This window comes from Protopterus annectens, chromosome 1.part1 (assembly GCF_019279795.1).
Source record: "Protopterus annectens isolate FY-2018-M chromosome 1.part1, PAN1.0, whole genome shotgun sequence".
NCBI lineage: Eukaryota > Metazoa > Chordata > Ceratodontiformes > Protopteridae > Protopterus > Protopterus annectens.
In genome coordinates, this window is record NC_056726.1 from 1,934,542,427 (window position 1) to 1,934,562,404 (window position 19,978).

A 19,978-nucleotide genomic window follows, 5' to 3' on the forward strand; every position below is an offset into this window, starting at 1 on the left:
ACACTGACTAACTTCCAGTTCAGTTAATATTCCTGCAACACAGTTAAAATCAATTTAAATACTGTATTTTTGGAAAAAAAGTGCAGATAAAGGTACTTAAATTCTCTTATACGTCCAGTTGAATACAGCAAGTTCTTAGCCGGCCAAAGCTGAGGTTTTAAGCAGAAAATATTTCACACTGTACCACTTAAATAGGCAAGGACAGGAAATCAAAGAATGTGGCTACCCCACACCTGTAATTACTAGCAAATAACAAAATTCAGCAAACACTGACTAACTTCCAGTTCAGTTAATATTCCTGCAACACAGTTAAAATCAATTTAAATACTGTATTTTTTTAAAAAAGTGCAGATAAAGGTACTTAAATTCTCTTATACGTCCAGTTGAATACAGCAAGTTCTTAGCCGGCCAAAGCTGAGGTTTTAAGCAGAAAATATTTCACACTGTACCACTTAAATAGGCAAGGACAGGAAATCAAAGAATGTGGCTACCCCCACACCTGTAATTACTAGCAAATAACAAAATTCAGCAAACACTGACTAACTTCCAGTTCAGTTAATATTCCTGCAACACAGTTAAAATCAATTTAAATACTGTATTTTTGGAAAAAAAGTGCAGATAAAGGTACTTAAATTCTCTGTCCAGTTGAATACAGCAAGTTCTTAGCCGGCCAAAGCTGAGGTTTTTAAGCAGAAAATATTTCACACTGTACCACTTAAATAGGCAAGGACAGGAAATCAAAGAATGTGGCTACCCCCACACCTGTAATTACTAGCAAATAACAAAATTCAGCAAACACTGACTAACTTCCAGTTCAGTTAATATTCCTGCAACACAGTTAAAATCAATTTAAATACTGTATTTTTGGAAAAAAAAAGTGCAGATAAAGGTACTTAAATTCTCTTATACGTCCAGTTGAATACAGCAAGTTCTTAGCCGGCCAAAGCTGAGGTTTTAAGCAGAAAATATTTCACACTGTACCACTTAAATAGGCAAGGACAGGAAATCAAAGAATGTGGCTACCCCCACACCTGTAATTACTAGCAAATAACAAAATTCAGCAAACACTGACTAACTTCCAGTTCAGTTAATATTCCTGCAACACAGTTAAAATCAATTTAAATACTGTATTTTTGGAAAAAAGTGCAGATAAAGGTACTTAAATTCTCTTATACGTCCAGTTGAATACAGCAAGTTCTTAGCTGGCCAAAGCTGAGGTTTTTAAGCAGAAAATATTTCACACTGTACCACTTAAATAGGCAAGGACAGGAAATCAAAGAATGTGGCTACCCCCACACCTGTAATTACTAGCAAATAACAAAATTCAGCAAACACTGACTAACTTCCAGTTCAGTTAATATTCCTGCAACACAGTTAAAATCAATTTAAATACTGTATTTTTGGAAAAAAAGTGCAGATAAAGGTACTTAAATTGTCTTATACGTCCAGTTGAATACAGCAAGTTCTTAGCCGGTCAAAGCTGAGGTTTTTAAGTAGAAAATATTTCACACTGTACCACTTAAATAGGCAAGTACAGGAAATCAAAGAATGTGGCTACCCCACACCTGTAATTACTAGCAAATAACAAAATTCAGCAAACACTGACTAACTTCCAGTTCAGTTAATATTCCTGCAACACAGTTAAAATCAATTTAAATACAGTATTTTTGGAAAAAAAAGTGCAGCTAAAGGTACTTAAATTCTCTTATACGTCTAGTTGAATACAGCAAGTTCTTAGCCGACCAAAGCTGAGGCTTTTAAGCAGAAAATATTCCACACTGTACCACTTAAATAGGCAAGGACAGGAAATCAAAGAATGTGGCTACCCCCACACCTGTCATTACTAGCAAATAACAATATTCAGCAAACACTGACTAACTTCCAGTTCAGTTAATATTCCTGCAACACAGTTAAAATCAATTTAAATACTGTATTTTTTGAAAAAAAGTGCAGATAAAGGTACTTAAATTCTCTTATACGTCCAGTTGAATATAACAAGTTCTTAGCCGGCCAAAGCTGAGGTTTTTAAGCAGAAAATATTTCACACTGTACCACTTAAATAGGCAAGGACAGGAAATCAAAGAATGTGGCTACCCCCACACCTGTAATTACTAGCAAATAACAAAATTCAGCAAACACTGACTAACTTCCAGTTCAGTTAATATTCCTGAGAGTTTTTATGAAGGAAAAACCGAGAGGTTGTTGAGAAATATGATCTATGAGCATATTCGGGATATAAACAGACACAATGAGAACAATGCATTATATAGGCATGCCACCAGGTGTGATAAGGCCGACTTCAAGTTTTGGGTATTAGAAGTGGTACAATATCCTGAAAGAGGAGGTGATTGGGAAACCAAAATTGAGTATCAAGACATGATATGGCAATTACGGCTGGATGCCAGCTGTGAAAAAGGATTAAACGACCATGTTTCTATTACACCAGCACTCAAGATTTTAGCTACGGATCCTAAAATAATAAAGGGTGGATAATAATAGGAAGAAAATAAGGAGAGCTACAATTTCATCCAGTACTAAATTGTGATATTAATTAATTAATATTTTTTTGAATAAATTTATAGTAGTAGTTTTTAGTTTAGGTATAGAACATACATAGTTTTAAACTGTGAACAATCAATTTTACACTTATTACTTTATATTTCATATTTTATATTTTATTTTATTTTATATTTTATACTTGTATTTATATTTATAATATTTATATTCACATGCATTTTTACATCAATACACATTTAATTAATTAATTAATTATTTGTATTAAAATCCTATTTATTGATATTGGTCATTTCAATACATACTATGTACTTACGCTTTTAATTTACTTGTTTATTTATTTATTTACAGAACACGTGCTCAATAATACATTCATTTATTACAATTTTATAGTAGTTGAAGTGTAATTTTAATGACCAACCAATTAGTTATGGCTATTCATCTGAAATTAACTAAGGAAATACAGGGAAGGGATGTGTGTAGACATATACACATACACATTCATCCTATTTATTATTTTATTTCATGCATAAACAGTATCAAATATGTATATTATTTACATATATATATATAATGTGATACATAAATATCTTATGCATTCTCATGCGTTCATATTCTTAAATCATATATATATATATTTTTTCCCGATATTATATATATTTTTTAAGCATCTTCCTGTTACTGGAATTTGAACAGATAAAGATAAAAATGAAAGATGAATTGTATATAATGGATCACGCAGAGATTTTATAAAAGCAAACAGTTTGTTTTATGTTTATGTTTTGGCTTGTTAGTTTTCCATATTTAAATGGTTAATGAGTTAATTAACTCAATAGGTTATGTATAAAAGGGAGCTTGATTCATTGTTATCTATTCTGATGAAGTCTCCGGATGTGGAGACGAAAGCGCTCAATAACTGATGTATGGATTTATTTGCTTATTTGTAATTTAGTCGTGTTGGACCTGTTTTAATTTTGGGACAATAAATCTTTTATTTATCTACGTTGGATGTATTGCTTGCCTTGAATTTTTGGACAGCCTTCATTGTACCGGATTCTGCTCTTTTCCAAAATTCAGCAAACACTGACTAACTTCCAGTTCAGTTAATATTCCTGCAACACAGTTAAAATCAATTTAAATACTGTATTTTTTTGGAAAAAAAGGTGCATATAAAGATACTTAAATTCTCTTATACGTCCAGTTGAATACAGCAAGTTCTTAGCCGGCCAAAGCTGAGGTTTTTAAGCAGAAAATATTTCACACTGTACCACTTAAATAGGCAAGGACAGGAAATCAAAGAATGTGGCTACCCCCACACCTGTAATTACTAGCAAATAACAAAATTCAGCAAACACTGACTAACTTCCAGTTCAGTTAATATTCCTGCAACACAGTTAAAATCAATTTAAATACTGTATTTTTGAAAAAAAAAGTGCAGATAAAGGTACTTAAATTCTCTTATACGTCCAGTTGAATACAGCAAGTTCTTAGCCGGTTTTTAAGCAGAAAATATTTCACACTGTACCACTTAAATAGGCAAGGACAGGAAATCAAAGAATGTGGCTACCCCTCACCTGTAATTACTAGCAAATAACAAAATTCAGCAAACACTGACTAACTTCCAGTTCAGTTAATATTCCTGCAACACAGTTAAAATAAATTTAAATACTGTATTTTTTGAAAAAAAAAGTGCAGATAAAGGTACTTAAATTCTCTTATACATCCAGTTGAATACAGCTAGTTCTTAGCCGGCCAAAGCTGAGGTTTTTAAACAGAAAATATTTCACACATTACCACTTAAATAGGCAAAAACAGGAAATCAAAGAATGTGGCTACCCCCACACCTGTAATTACTAGCAAATAACAAAATTCAGCAAACACTTACTAACTTCCAGTTCAGTTAATATTCCTGCAACACAGTTAAAATCAATTTAAATACTGTATTTAATAAACAATAAATATATAAGCGCTTTCGTCTCAATATTAAACAATATAATAATACCAATCCATTTAATATAATATAATTAAATATAGCATTCTATTACCCCAGCAAATGTTCTAATAAAAGATAAACAAATAAAATTGTAAAACAGTAAAAATAATGAAAGGTAAATGAACAGCTTCCACTTGGAATTGAACCCAGAACCTTTTGCAAATGAAGCAAGTGTAATAACCACTACACTATTACCTTCACATACCCCATTACTACAAGTTCAATGTCTTATAAGGGCTTTTTTTATTTTCAAAGGCTACTAATAGAATGACAACCTGTCTATTATATTGTTTAATTTTTTTAAAATATCCATGATATATAATATATTTTTGAACTTGAATACTGCTGTTATCTGACTTTGTTTTAGGACATACTGTTGCTTTAAACTTTTTAATTCTGTTTCAGGATATGATGTCATCCTTACAGGGTTTAAAACAAACTGTGCTGTTTTAAAATTTGTATCTGATGAAGTCTCTATAATTTTGGAATATTGAGATGAAAGCGCTTATATATTTTATTGTTTATTAAATAAAAAACATGCCTGGTGGTTTTAAGAATTGGTCTGCTTCCTCTACATTCATTTTTGTCAACATAAAAAATAGAATTGTTGACAAAGGGAGCTGAGTGGGACATAGCTATACTGTAACAAGGTGAGTAAATATCATACATGATATATGATGCATGTATATGTGATAGAAAGACCACAGATGGACATGTAACCCTTAGAGGACTTAAAATGCAGAACAACCTGCAGTATTATATAATGACACCAGTTACAGGAGAAATGTATCACATGTCATTTCAATGTTTGACTATAATATACTTGTATGAATGTAATCACCTTGTGTCCTTCCTGCTGCAACTGCCACACAATACTCATTGAAATGCAAAAGTCTATCAAATTACATCTCTAAACAGAACCAGATCATGGTCAAATGGGTCCCCAGACAAAATAATGGATCAAACCTCCTCCCAGGATTCCCACCCAGCCACCATTACAGAGTTCTATTACTTGCTACTATTTCCTCCCAGTTATCAAAACAAACAGTGTGAAAATGGATTCACTTTGAATAATTGAATGCTCAGACCATCGATGTTCTGAACATCGAGATCAGAACATCGATGTTCAGAACATTGAAAATTCAAAATGAACCGTTAAAAAAAAAAAAAAATCACAAACACTATGTTATGCAGGGGGGCTTCACCCCTCTGCACAGCCCCCCACACCCCCTACTTTAATATTCCAACTCCGAGATCACACTACAGTGGGATAAGGGAAATCTCCCATTTACCGCTATATGCAGTAGAGCTAAACTGGAGATTTCCCGTACCCTATCTGCAATGCCAACACTCAGATGGCACACACACACACACACACACACACACACACACACACACACACACACACACACACACACAACATGCAGGGCACCTTGTTGCCCTGCATACACACTCAACATTCCACAAGCTCACTTACCTGGCACTTCCACTTTAAACCTTCAATGTTCTGAGCATTGATGTTCTGGTCTTGATGATCAGAACTTCGATGTTCTGAACATTCGATGATTTGAAGGGAACCTGTGGAAACACACACTGATAGCCATTTACTAAATAAAATGATGCAATCTCATGATGAAAACAGACTTTGCATGAGAAACAGTAAGCTTCTCTGACCTTGAAACTGCATTGAAACCCATATTCTTAGAAAATGTATCTAGTCAGTGGTGGATTAAGTATATCTTTGGCATGTTTTCAAAACATGGACTCCCTGCACACACTATTAGGTCCATGCATAAATGTATGTGCTCTTTGTTTTAACTTGCTGATTGTATTAAATTATATTCTTTGTTTAATACAGCATCACATGTTAGAATGTGTTTTAAATTTGTAGTTTTGAACATTTTCCAGTAAGTAGTGAAACAAAATATATGAATCAATAATGACAAGGCTACCCCTTTCAGAACATCAACCATAAAAGGCCACTCAAACTGCTGTCATTATAATCCAACAATGTCAGTCAATATGTATAATCTCTGTAGAAGTAAAAGTTATCTGAATAATTCCAAATTAAGGCGATCTCTAACTAATGAAGATGTTGCTGCTGGCAAAGAACTTTGCATTTCAATACTTCATCTGCAAATTCAGTGCCTGATGCTCCTGAAGAATAAATTGCCTATTTTACATAAAAAAGTGATGAGCTGGTGATATGTAATAGAGAATGGCTGGCCAACTGACAACAGATTCATAGCAAACAGGCATCATATTCAACCCCACCATTTGATTGTAGATACTCTAGTGCAGCACAATCTATCTGGTGGGGAAACAGAACCCACAGCCTTCTGCACCCATTGTAAGTACACTACCTGTTGCACCAGTGACAAAGAGCAGCAAACTCTAAAACTCTATGACTAACTTTGACAAGACTGTAACCCTCAGTAATTTACAAAAGCAAACAAAAGAAATAAAGGAGACTTGGCAGTTAGTCTGGGGGTTTAAAGCACTTGCTTGCAAATAATCATGGATTGACCCTGTGCAAAGCCTGTTAATGAGAAGCCCCCTAACTCAGGCACTATACACACACATGCACACACTGTTTGAGTCCCTATATCAAATCTCTCATGGCTTATGCTCCTAATGTCGAGGTTTGTTTCTGGGATTTGGTGTTCTTCATAGAGGTTTTCCATGAGAACAGGTTCCTTAAGCCCTGTTATGCTGAAGATTTATTGTTATCACCAACATGGCCCCCAGGAACCTAACTAGGTTGTCTAGTGCTGGACCAGTATTTGCCTCTGAATGCAGGATAGTATCATGTTGTACATTACATCTTGTTGAAATATAAGTCTTGTTGAACACATTAATAATACTTGTAAGACAGTACTCTAACATAAATCACAACCAGGTAAAACATTAGGATTTGTTATTAAGTGAACTGTTACAAATTGACATTTCACATACAACTGTACATTTTCCTGTAACAACTCTTGTTAGCCTCTGTGCATACGTCACTAACTCCATTGCACAGATGTTAGCAAAACCAACCTTCCAGATGACAATTCTATCAATTTTTGACAAAGATTAACAAATGACAAGAACCATAGCATAACACTGATTACTTAATGATCTGTTCACTAAATGGTGTGCAACTCATACATCATAATAATGGGCATGCTCATAAATAAATGCAATGATGACTGCAATAACATCAGCTACCTACCAAAAAACTATACTGAAGTATCATAACACAGGTCCATTCACACATTATGGGAACTTTGGAGTCGGGCACATATCAGGATGCGATGAATGAACCATTATTGCCTTTAAACTTGTATATTATGAAGAAGATAAAAGGATACTAAAAGTAATGGAATACAGAGTATTATTTTGGGGGAACTAAATTATGCTGGTAAGCATTGTGTGACATACTTAATAGTTACAACTTGCCAAACTTGAACACATGCCTTATATCAGATCTGAGAGAGATGTGCATCAACCACTGACACTACAGAAAGATGGATATCTGCCGTGTCATGAAGAATGCACCTAAAGGGATTACATTATCCTTTTGGAAGGCTTATGACTCCCCTAACATGGGGTCTGAACCCTAAAAAAATGCTGCTCTGTTATTGTGCTATATCAGCATTCTTTAGTGGAGACCATTCCTGTCAGTCACAATTATCTGATAGACATACCTTACCAGATTCAAACCCCTGCCTATCATGCTTCACATTCAACAGTGCTGTACATAAACTGCTTCTGACACAGGAGACCATAACGTACAAATGTGAGAAATTATACACTTCAAGATATGAAGTAGGAAATGGTTTGAATGGTCACATATCAACTAAAATTGTTCTGAGGGATCAAAGGATTTAGCCATATTGCCGTTTACACAAGTGTGAGTTAGATATATCATTGTTTGTTGGGTAAGCCACTCCTGACCATCAATATTGTTTTGGACATACACATTACCAGATTTGTATCAGCAGTTATCTCTCTGCACATGCTATAGAATGCAGTATTATCTGCATGTGCCATAGAAAAACTCTATGCACAAGGCTCACAGAACACTTATTTGAATGGCATGAAATTATCAGTGTGCTTAAAGGCCTATGTTAGACCTAAAAGGTATAAAAACAATGTTGGATGAGGTTTCTTGTCACTACACTCACATTATGTTGTCCTTTATTGGATTTCAACATCAGTCAATGTAAGTCAATAATCTAAAAAAATGTGCATTAACCATACATGCCAAAGGTAATATCTGATACAGAAGCTTTTTGAAGGCATGGCATCATCACTGTGGTGCAAAGCAGTAGTTTTTGCTAAAAGGGACTGGAACTAATTAGGGAATCCTCTCCCATACTAATTGTATACATCAGAACTGTGGACATAATTTATCCCTAGCACTAGAGTCACATACACTTATACTACTTAATCTCTCTGCTGGGTTTTGAAACATCTTCCTATCAATGAGACAAAAGTTAGAGTATATTGTATTTACTCATATGCCACAGGAGACCCTTTACTACAGCTAAGAAACAGAGCATTTTTGAAGGAATGTCATCATCATTGTGTTGCAAAGCATATGTGTGTGGCTTAAACTTGATTCAAATAGTAAAGTGAGTCATCTCTCACTGTCATCATTGTGCTTGTGTGCATGTGTTTCCAACCACATGAGGTGGATAATCCAGCCATCCCTATTACTGTAGAAGCATGCAAACTCATAGTGTTAAGATAATGCCAGATTCAAACTCCTGTTTACAAAAGTCCATGTGTTAAAGAAAATTGCTTCCATTTCCTGGTACCACAGGAAAAGTCTTACTACAAGGGTGAGATAAAGTGCATTTAAATATATGGCCTCTTCATTGTTCACCAGTGCCAGTGTCTGGGTGAAAATGGTCAGAAAAGAGTGGAACAGCCCTCTGCAGGTATATATCTACACATCAAATCTGTTGGTAATGGCATTCTTACTTAACATATAGATTCACACACACTGATGCAACTGAGGCTATGGATTAGTGTCTGGATTTGAACCACCTACCTCCATAAGGTTACATGGTGGAGGACATTGCATGAATTGCCAGTGCCACACAAGATATTTAGCAACAAGTGTGAGATAGAGCACATTTAAAAGGATGACTTTACCAGTTTTTGTCAAAGGAGATGTGTGTGCTAAAAGGGACTAAATGTGGTGGGAGAGCCCTTTCCCACTGAAAAGCTACAAATCAGACCTGTGAGTGAAACCATTCCTTCCTAGCAGTAGAGACACACAAACAATCCTACTAGTCTTTGCTGGAATTGAACCATCTACCTATCTAGGTACATAATCTAAAGTACATTGCATAAACTGCAAGCACTACAGGAGAAGTCTGATTATAAGTGTGAAACACTGCACATTTGAAAGGACAACATTGTCATCATATCTTTGGGTTTAAAGGAATGTGTTTTGACAAGCAGGCAAAACTGCTATTTGTTGATCACAAGTAAGTATATACTATTTATTTTATGTATTTATTTATTTATTGTATTTGTTTACTGGGAAATTCCACTGGGCCTAAAAGAGCCCATTTTCAGTGAAGGCCTGGGGAGAAAAGCTCAGACAAGAACATAGATACAGAAAAAAATTAAACATTAATTGGTACAGAAGTAGAAACAGTGTTACACATAATGATGACAGTAATATATACATAAAAGCAAGCATTTAGTTGGTTGCTAGATGAATTCAATTAGAGAGGTATAAACAGAAATATACTAATCAGCATTATTGTACCAGTATCAACAAGTAATGAAAAAATGATAAATATGGTGACAGCATCATCAGTCAGTTGTAGCAAAAAGCACAGGAGTTTAGTTATCACATAAGGAGAATGAAGAGGTTAGGTTATAGAGCAGGTACATAGCCAGGAAGAGTTGAGATGATTTTTCAGTATTTGTTTGAAGGTGGTTCTGCTACCTGTGTTTCTTATAGAAGATGGAAGTGAGTTCCATAGTTTGGTGATGGTGAAGGAGTGGAGGAGCTGACCAGCAAGTAAGAAGGGAGGTTGGCTTAATGGTTAAGGTGTTTTCCTTACAGACACAAGGTGCAGGGTTTGATTCTCACTTGGGGTAATTGGCTAGACATAAAAAGGGCCCTCAAGGGCAGTTAGTCTAGTATGAACCTATGACAGTACATCTTTGTTATATGATTAGGCTTGTATAGGCCCTAGGGCCAATAGCCTAGTACCAACCTATGGGCTTTTCTACTTTTAGAAGTAGATAATTTTCTGATCTTAGTTGCCTGCTGGGTTGGTATTTCACAAGTAGATTTGAGAGAGCAGGACAGTCTGTGGGTCTGTAGATTACTTTTTGTGCTGTACTTAGTTGGGTGAATGAGAGATGGTGGGGGACCTCCAGTCAGCCTAATTGTTTCAGTGAGTTACAGTAGTGGGATGAGAATTTGGACTTGGTGGCAAATTTGGTTTTTCTGTTGTAACACTTATCAAGTTTGAATTTTGGAATTTTTGATATTAGTGAGGAGAGGGGTACCGCAAAGGAGAGTGGGTAATCAAAAGGTAGTTGCAAGTGTTTGTCCAGTAGAGAGGCTAAGAAAGTGTTGGTGCCTCTAGAGCATACCAAGCTTTTGGTGTTTTTATTTTTTTGATGCTTTTGTTTATGTGTAGGTCAAAAAGTTAAGGTTTTCATCTATAATAATGCCTAGTAATTTAGTCAGTGAGACAACTTTTATAGTGGTATTGTCTTTGGCTTGTATAGTGAAATGTTTTTTATCTAGGGGAGTGGTTTTCTTAGAGGTAATAATTACTATTTTAGTTTTTTTTCAGATTTAGGGCAAGATGATTGTTAAGAATCCAAGATTCAGTAGAGGTGAGGGCATCTGGTGAGATTTTCTGGAGTTCATAGCTGGAGTTTGCAGTGCATATTATCATAGAGTCATCAGCATACTGGATTACTGAGCATTGTGGGAAAGTGGAGTGGAATCTGTTAATAAAGATGCTAAATAAGACAGGGTCAAGTATATAGCCTTGGGGTACCCCTGTGGAAGTACTGAGAAAGGGAGAATAAGACTGCTGCCATTTGGTGGATTGCTGCCTATTGGAGAGATAGCTATTAAACCATTGTAGGGTAGGTGGGGAAATGTGGATTGTGGATAGTTTAAAGAGGTGGATGGTGTAGGAAATGATATTGAAAGCTTTGGAGAGGTCCAGGAAAAGAGAAGTGATTATTTTGCCAGAATTCCATGCCTGGTTAACTGTATCAAGGAAGGAGAGGAGGGTAATAGTGGTGCTGTGTCCTGGTCTGAAACAATGCTGAGTGGGTGATAGAATTTGGTTTTCAAGCAGGTGGTTGAGGAGTTGGGCATGGATGCATTTTTCCAGTATTTTAGACAGGAGTGACAGAATTTCTATGGGTCGAAGGTTTGTGGTGTCTGTGTTGGTGCCACCTTTGTGTAAGGAGAGAATGAATGCTTTTTTCCAGATGTCTGGGAAAATGGATTCTTTAATTGACTCTTTTTATGAGTATGCTGATGGGATAAGCTATAGAGTTTGCAGCTAGTTTCAGGAAGTGTGAAGGTAGATGTCAGGTGCTACAGTACAGGGTTTTATCTTAATTAAAAGTTTTTTTATTGTGGAGGTGGGTATAGTGGAGAATTTTAGGTTGGAATTGAGGGTAGAATAATGTTCTGGGAATGATTTGGACATCAGCTGTCTTGGTGGTGGTGGTGTTAACTGCAGGAAAGGTGGTGGTTAGGTTAGCTATGGTGTCAATGAAGTAGGAAGTGAAGAGGGTGGCAAGTTCAGTAGGGGTTTTGTGTGGGTCAGGGGATGGGTTGTTTTGAGAGCCTGGGTGTAATAGTTGGTTGATGGAGGACCAACATTTTTTGGGGATTATTTTTATGTTGGCTTTGTAGGTGTAGGTAGTGTTTTTTATCACTGGTTATTAGATGGTTTGCCTGATTATGGAGTTGCTTGTATTGTAGTAGAGTTGAGGGGTCTTTGTTTTTCTGCCATGATTTCCAGATTGTATCTCTTGTGGACATGATTTCTTTGGAGCTAGCTTGCATTGTCATGTTTTATTCATTTTTGGTGGCCGGGTGCTTGCCTATTAAGGATGTCTAGGAATGTTATGCTAAAGAATTCAACAGTAAGGATTTGAGGGGGTTCCCAATTTACCTTAGCTAAGGTTTCATTAAATATGATGATTGGAACTTAGCCAAATTTCTGGTTGATTTGTATTGATGTTGGCCTGGTATTGGGGTAGTTTTCCATAGGATGTATGCAGAGTGGTAGCTTCTATTGGTATTAGGATGTATGCCTGCAGAGATTATATTGTTAGGGTAGGACACTAATATCTAGTCTACTGTGGAGCCCCAGATGCTATTTTTGTGGGGTCTGGTGATATAGGTTCATAGGTTCATAGGTTCATACTAGCCTATCTGCCCTAGGGCATTTATAAGCCTAGCCAGAGTGTGTATGGCTTTCGCCACCCATATTAAATTAATTTTGCTATGCCCTTTTTCAAGGTTAATATACTGTGCCTCTGTCTAACAGTGACACAGAAGTGATACCCGGGGTAAACCTACAATCTACCATCCACTCATCAAGATTCCTCTTGAAGAGAGTCAATGAGGGACTCTGCCTAACCTGGACTGGGATTTTATTCCAGAGTGAAGGGAGCCTCTGGGTTATGAATCTGTCCCTCCAGCATGTCCTATTTATTTCAGTGCTGAGGTTCAAGTCCCTCGAGCGTGTAGCTCGATGGGATTTGGATTTTCTGAGGTGCAGCATGTCCATTAATTCTGGGTTGGACATGGCTTTATACGTCAGGCACAGATCGTCTCTGAGCAGGCGGTATGCCACTGAGTAGAGCTGGAGTTTCTTTAACCGGCAGCATACGGCATCTGTTTGAGCCCCTTGATCCTCTTGGTAAGGTACTTTTGGGGTCTTTCCAGTTGCTGCAGGTGTCTGGTAAGGTACATCCCAAAAGGGGCATTGTACTCAATTATGGGCCTGATGAGGGATGAGTAAAGAGGCACGATGACCTCCCTGATCTAGATGTGAATCCCTTCATGATTAGGTGGGCTATATAAAATGTTTTTCTAACCACTTTGGCCACGTGGTTGTCAAATGAGAGATTGCTATCAACTTGGGTCCCCAGGTCCCTAATTACTTCTTCTGTACTTAATGGATTACCACCTGTGTGGTAATTTGTGGGCACTTTGTTTTTGCCAAAGGGGATGACTATACACTTTCTGGCGTTTAGCTTGAGGCCATGGCTCTGGCACCAGTTGTCTGTTTCTATGAGGCCCTTTTGGAGGATGCTTGTGTCGGCTGGAGAGTCTGTTATCGCGCCCAGTTTGCAGTCATCTGCGAACCTGGTCAGCCACAGTCCTTCCATGTTGGCCTGTACCTCCGAGAAATATATACCGAACAAGAGAGGTCCCAGGACTGAGCCTTGTGGGACGCCACTTGTAACTGGTTTGGAGTCTGACATGGCTCCAGCTATTCTAACCATGTGGGTTCTGTCCTTGAGCCAGTTTGCAACCCATCTAGTGACATAGGGGTTTATGTTTAAGCTGGTGAGCTTATCTATAATGACCGAGTGGGGTATTGTATCAAAGGCTTTTGCGAGGTCCAGGTAGGCTGTGTGGACCACCTTCCCCTTGTCAATGGCCTTGGTGACTGTTTCAAAGAAATCGACCAGGTTCAAGAGGCAGGATCTGCCCTTAACAAAGCCGAGCTGGGTAGGATCCAGTGTCTGCAGGTCCCCAATATCTTTATTTATAAGGTCCATGATGATCCTTTCCATAGCTTTGCAGACCAAGCTAGTGAGACTTATGGGTCGATAGTTTCCAGGATCCGTTGAGGCACCACCTTTGTGGAGAGGGACCACTGTTGCTGTACGCCACTCTTTGGGTACATATCCTGTAGTAAGGCTGAGATTGAACAGTAGTTTTAGGATTGGGTTTAGCTCTTCTTGGAGTTCATGTAGGACGCAGCCCGGGACACTGTCTGGTCCCATTGATGCTGTGTTTCTTGCTTTGGAGAGGGCAGCTCTTACCTGAGCATCTGAGATGTCAGGGGGATGCACTCTGCTGGGATAGATATTAGCCCTTTTGGTGGGGAGGGGGGGGAGAAGTTTGCGCTGAACCTGTCAGCTAGGATGTTGGCAATGTCTGTGGGTTTGGTGTATCTTTTGTCATTTTTGGACTAATTCTGAGCATATCTGGGAATTCCCACCCAGGTTCCTAACATAACTAAAGAAAGTCTTGTGATTATCCTTAGTGTCCTGTGCAATTTTTCTCTCAAAGCTGGTCTTAGACGATTTTATGAGTGCCTGTAGTTTTTTGCTAATACTGATCAGAGATGCCTTCCCTTTTTGGGATTTTGCTCTATCATGTAGTAGCTTCCTCCTTCTATTGTATAGTTTGTTTATGGCTGGGGTCCACCAGATAGGACATCTGCCTTTGGAGGATTGGGTCTTGGTTTTATTTGGGATTGCATGATCCATGCAATCCTGAAGGTGTTCATAGAATGCGTTTATAAAGGATTTTGCAGTCTGGGCCATATTATCCACAGGCCCGGGGGCTTTGAAGGATTCCACCTTGGTTTTGAGGAGTGTGAAATTTGCTTTAGAGAAGTTTTTCACTGTTGTTTTCTGGGCATGGGGGGGGGGGGGGTCGGGATGTGAATATCCAGTGAGATTAGTTTATGGTCTGATCTTACCAGTGAGGGATACACTTCTGGTCTGGAGCATAGAGTCCCCATGTTGGTGATGATCATGTTCAGTAGTAGTAGTAGTTTTCCCCTCTTGTGGGAGTGGTAACAAGTTGTTCCATAGCATTTGAGTTTATAAATTCTAGGAACCTTTGGGCTAGGGTGTTGGAGCTAGAGTAATGCTCCCAGTCTATGGTTGGGTAGTTGAAGTCACCCAATATAATGGTGTTTGGAGAGACCTTCATATTTTCCAGTGTTCTCAGGAAGGCTGAGTGGGGTTCCTGGGTTTGGGAGGGTGGTCTGTAGCAGGCTATAAACTGGAAGGCAGTTTTACCCACTGTTAGTTGCACATGGATAGTCTCTGATGCTTCGTGCTGTGCCACCAACCTGGAGGTGTGGGTATCTTTGACGAATATTGATACTCCCCCTCCTTTTGTGGTTCGGTCCAAGTTTTGGGGCTGAAAAGCATGGTATGAGGTATACTCAACCAGCTACTCAAATCACGTACTGTTTAAGCGTTTAATTGTAAAATCCACTTTTCGTCAAGAAAAATTTTTTTTGTCAAAAAATATATATTGCCAAACTCACAACTGTATAAAACACTTGAATATACTATAATCCATGTGGATTCTGAAACTTCTACATATGACTCACTTTCAATGAAATGTTATAAAAAATTGTAGAATATAATAAAATGAAATCAAATAAAATATTGTGAATATACTACCTTCCTAATACTCATAAAAACACCTCTCATTAGTTCTTTGGTAACCTACTTTATCTCATTAAATTCTTTAAACGCAGGATACACATAATTGAACATGTTTTGTTCAAACCTGGATATTGGCAAGCATTTGATAATATTTTTTGATAATACTTTTGGACAACATTTTGTGATAATTTTGTGATAATTTTGTGATAACATTGTTTAATAATATTAATTAGTATTTAATATTTAAAAAAAATTTTTGTAACATACTTTTACAATATACTTTTGCATAATATACTTTTGCATAACATATTTTCTCCACAAAAGAAAAAACTTTTTCACAACATATAAATATATATTTCTAATAATAGAAGTTCGTAATATAAATTATGTACTGAATGACAATATATTTTTAAATGGTAATGGATTCGATGTATTTAAACATGTGACTTGGTTTTATTGTATTTAAATGGGTTGAACTACAATGTCTGATTGTTCTGAAGAAGTTGAGGTGTTTCCTCGACGAAAAGTGGATTTTACAATTAAACGCTTAAACAGTACATGATTTGAGTAGCTGGTTGAGTTTTTGGTCAAACATTGTGAGTCTGGGCTCTGTGTTTCGTGGATTTTGGCAGTACTTTTTTACTCTTGTTGGTTTTTATGGTATGAGGTATACCCTGGTAGTGCTGGGGTGCTCTCGAGAGCCTTGAACCAGGTTTCTGTTACTGCACAGATATCGATGTTCTCCATGCTAAGGAGAGTTTCAAGTGCGTGCATCTTGAGGTTTAGACTTCTGGCATTGAGTAGCATTACTCTTAGTTTCTTATCCCTTGTGATACCTATGGAGGTGGGTTTGTCTTTTGAGCCTTGCCTAAAAAAGGCACTATGGGGGTAGCAAGAGCCTTTGCCAATATCCAAAAGCCCAGGGGTGACAGGTACAAGCCGTCCCTAGCGAAGCATCATGGCTTGTCGAGCATATCATCATTGCAAAGGTTAATGTTTTTTGAGGGGTTGTTGTGGGCAATGTCTAGCAAATCAATGTTTAAATCACCTAGGATGATGGTTTCATTATCTATGTTTTGGTAAGTGCAGTCAGGTATGTTTTCTAATATTGGTATGTTGTTTCCTGGAGGAATATACAGGACAATTATGCAAATGTTTATGGTTGTTAAGTTTTAATACAGAGATTAGTACTTTGGTTGGGGAGAAGTTGGGTGCTGATTTTGAGTAGGGAATTAATGTATATTTGCTGGGGAAGACTATTGCCACTACTTCTCCTCTCTTGAGGGGCCTATCAGCCCTCAGGCATGAGTAGCCTGGGGGAGAAATTCAGTCTCTTTTACATTTGATTTCAACTTGGTTTCAGTTGCTACTATAATATCAGGGTTGTTTTGTGAAATCCATGCCTGGAGTTCAGGTATCTTGTTTCCAAGGCTTTGGAGATTTATAGTTGGTAGCATGAGAGATTTGCTAGATTTTGTGGGGCTGGGGGGGATGGGCCTGGGTTGGGTTGTACATCACCACACTGGGATATAATGCTTTGGCAAATTATATGGGTTATACTTATCAGTTTTTTCCTAAACATGGTATAGTTGCTGGTGGTTGTGTAATAATGGAGGTGTCTTTGGAGAAGTATAATTTTTACTCTGGATAGTGCAGAGATATTAACTGTGAATAAGCTAGGGTGGATGTCTGAGAAACTTGGTAAATGTGGATTATGTGTGGCAGTTGTACAGGTGGGTGTAGGAGGTATGTTGAGTGTCTGGAAAGTTGTGATTATTGTTAGGAGACAGAGTGTAAGTGATAGAAGTAAGATCATAGTAACAGTAGTGATGGACATGTTGCTGGTTGACTGCAGTTTGATAGAATGAATATGAGCAAGACAGTGATAGTTTAGTGGATGGAGCACTATATGGCCCTATTTAGAATGGGTGGGGAGGTAGAGAAGTTGGGAGGTATGGTATGACTGGGAGAATAATTAAGGGGAAATGGGATAGGTGGAACAGAGGTGTGGGAGGGGTCAGGTTAAGTATAAGGTGAGAGAAGAGTTGAAAAGCTATCAGTTTAAGTTGAGTAATAAGCTTAAAATATCTGTATCTAACAAAAGATTAATCTAACTAGCTCTGGAATACTTTAAATAATTATCACTGCAAGCATTGAAATAAGGTTGCTGGACAGTTAGAGAGAGAGAGCTGTGATTAGTATAAAGACGATGCTGAAAGTAAACGCAAAAATGTATTAATTTAAACAGTACATGCTTGGGACTGGAAGACTGTGTGAAACAGTGTGTGTGTGTGTGTGTGTGTGTGTGTGTGTGTGTGTGTGTGTGTGTGTGTGTGTGTGTGTGTGTGTGTGTGTGAAGGTATTATGGCCCAACCTAGTGGCAAATGGCTGGAACCCTTAACTGATGTTGTGCATACACCTTTTAAGCCTTAAAACTTTACAAAAACTAAGTTATAATTCATCTGTTACAACAGAAAAGTTGTAGGGTGTCAGGTCCTTGCTTCCCAGAGGTTTTATTTAGTCAAGATAGCCAGCTTCAGTGGATAAAGTAGATTTTGTTTTATGCAGTTAATCCCAAATCTGTGCGTGTGTGTGTGTGTGGGGGGGGCATGCAGGAAATAAACCTGTGCAAACTGAAAAATAAAGTTAAATAAGGCAGAATTAGTGCAAAGGTTACAATAATATGAAGTGTAGAGCATGCAAGGTATAGAAATAGAGAGTAAAATGGGTTATTTTGCATACATTGTTTATCTGCTCTGGAAAACCACAGATTAACAGCATTAACATGCATCCTTTAAGTCAAATGATAACAGCTGTACAATTCATCAGTGAATATACACAGGATATATTGCACAAAGCAAAGGAAGTATGGCTGCTCTAAGACAATAATTCTACTGCTATGGTATTAATTATGAACTAACCGCAACATGAACTGCATTCACTTAGACTTCTATAAAAGCATTTAAGTCTACTAAGAACAGTAGCATGCAAATGGAAGAGAAGAGAAAGAACATTTCAACTGTAAATGAGGGGGAAATGGGTTTTATGCCAACAACAAAGGAACTGTGTACCAGTCGTCTTCGTCTCAGCAGCATTTCAATAAAAGTGGTAGATGGCAATAAGTGTTTTTTTTAAGGACTATAACTTGGTTGTAAACTTGTCTGGTAGCACCTTGTCTCAGGAACAGCTCTCTGTTTTGAATTTAGGGTTGAAGTTTATCCCCACGATTTTACCGCGGATTCATGTTTTAAAACAAGAGATTTTCATTTTGTGTGAAAACTCCATTTAAAAGCTTTTTATGCTAATTCTGCTGACAATTTTAATGTTAATAATGAATCAGAATTTACAAATTTGAATGAAAGCTTTTATTCTTCCTGTTCTGATTTGGGTGATAATACAGAATATTTATATAAGAATGCCTGCTGTCTAATTGATACTTTTAATATTCCTGTTAAAAGCAAATTTATTCCTCCTTATATTAATGCAAGCATTATACATTTTAGCTCTATGTTAAATTTCTCTGTAAATAAGGTGTGTAAAGATTTGTTGTATTATAAACAAAATATAAGTTATAATATAACATTAAATGAATGGAAGGCTTTACAAGAATTAAAAGAGAGGAAAGATCTAGTCATAAAGCCAGCTGAAAAGGAAATACAGTAGTTATAATGCATTATCAGCCGTATTTCAAAATGTGTTTAGAACTATCTAACAGAGAAGTTTATGAAAACAGTGAAAACAAGATTTATAAAAATGCTATCATAGAATTTCAAAATTTATTACATAAGGGTGTTAGATTAGGATACCTGTCACAGAAAGATGTCCAGAAGAAATTCAATAGTGAAGGGTGTGCTTTAGCTACATTTTACTGTTTGCCCAAGTTGCATAAAGATATAAATAAACCACCAGGACGTCCGATTATTTTGGCCTGTAAATATTTTCTGCATAACATTGGGCTCTTATTACCTAAATTGTTGCTCCCCTATGTTCTGAAGATTTCTTCATATATGAAAGATAGTTTTGATTTTTTAAGTAACATTTCCTTTG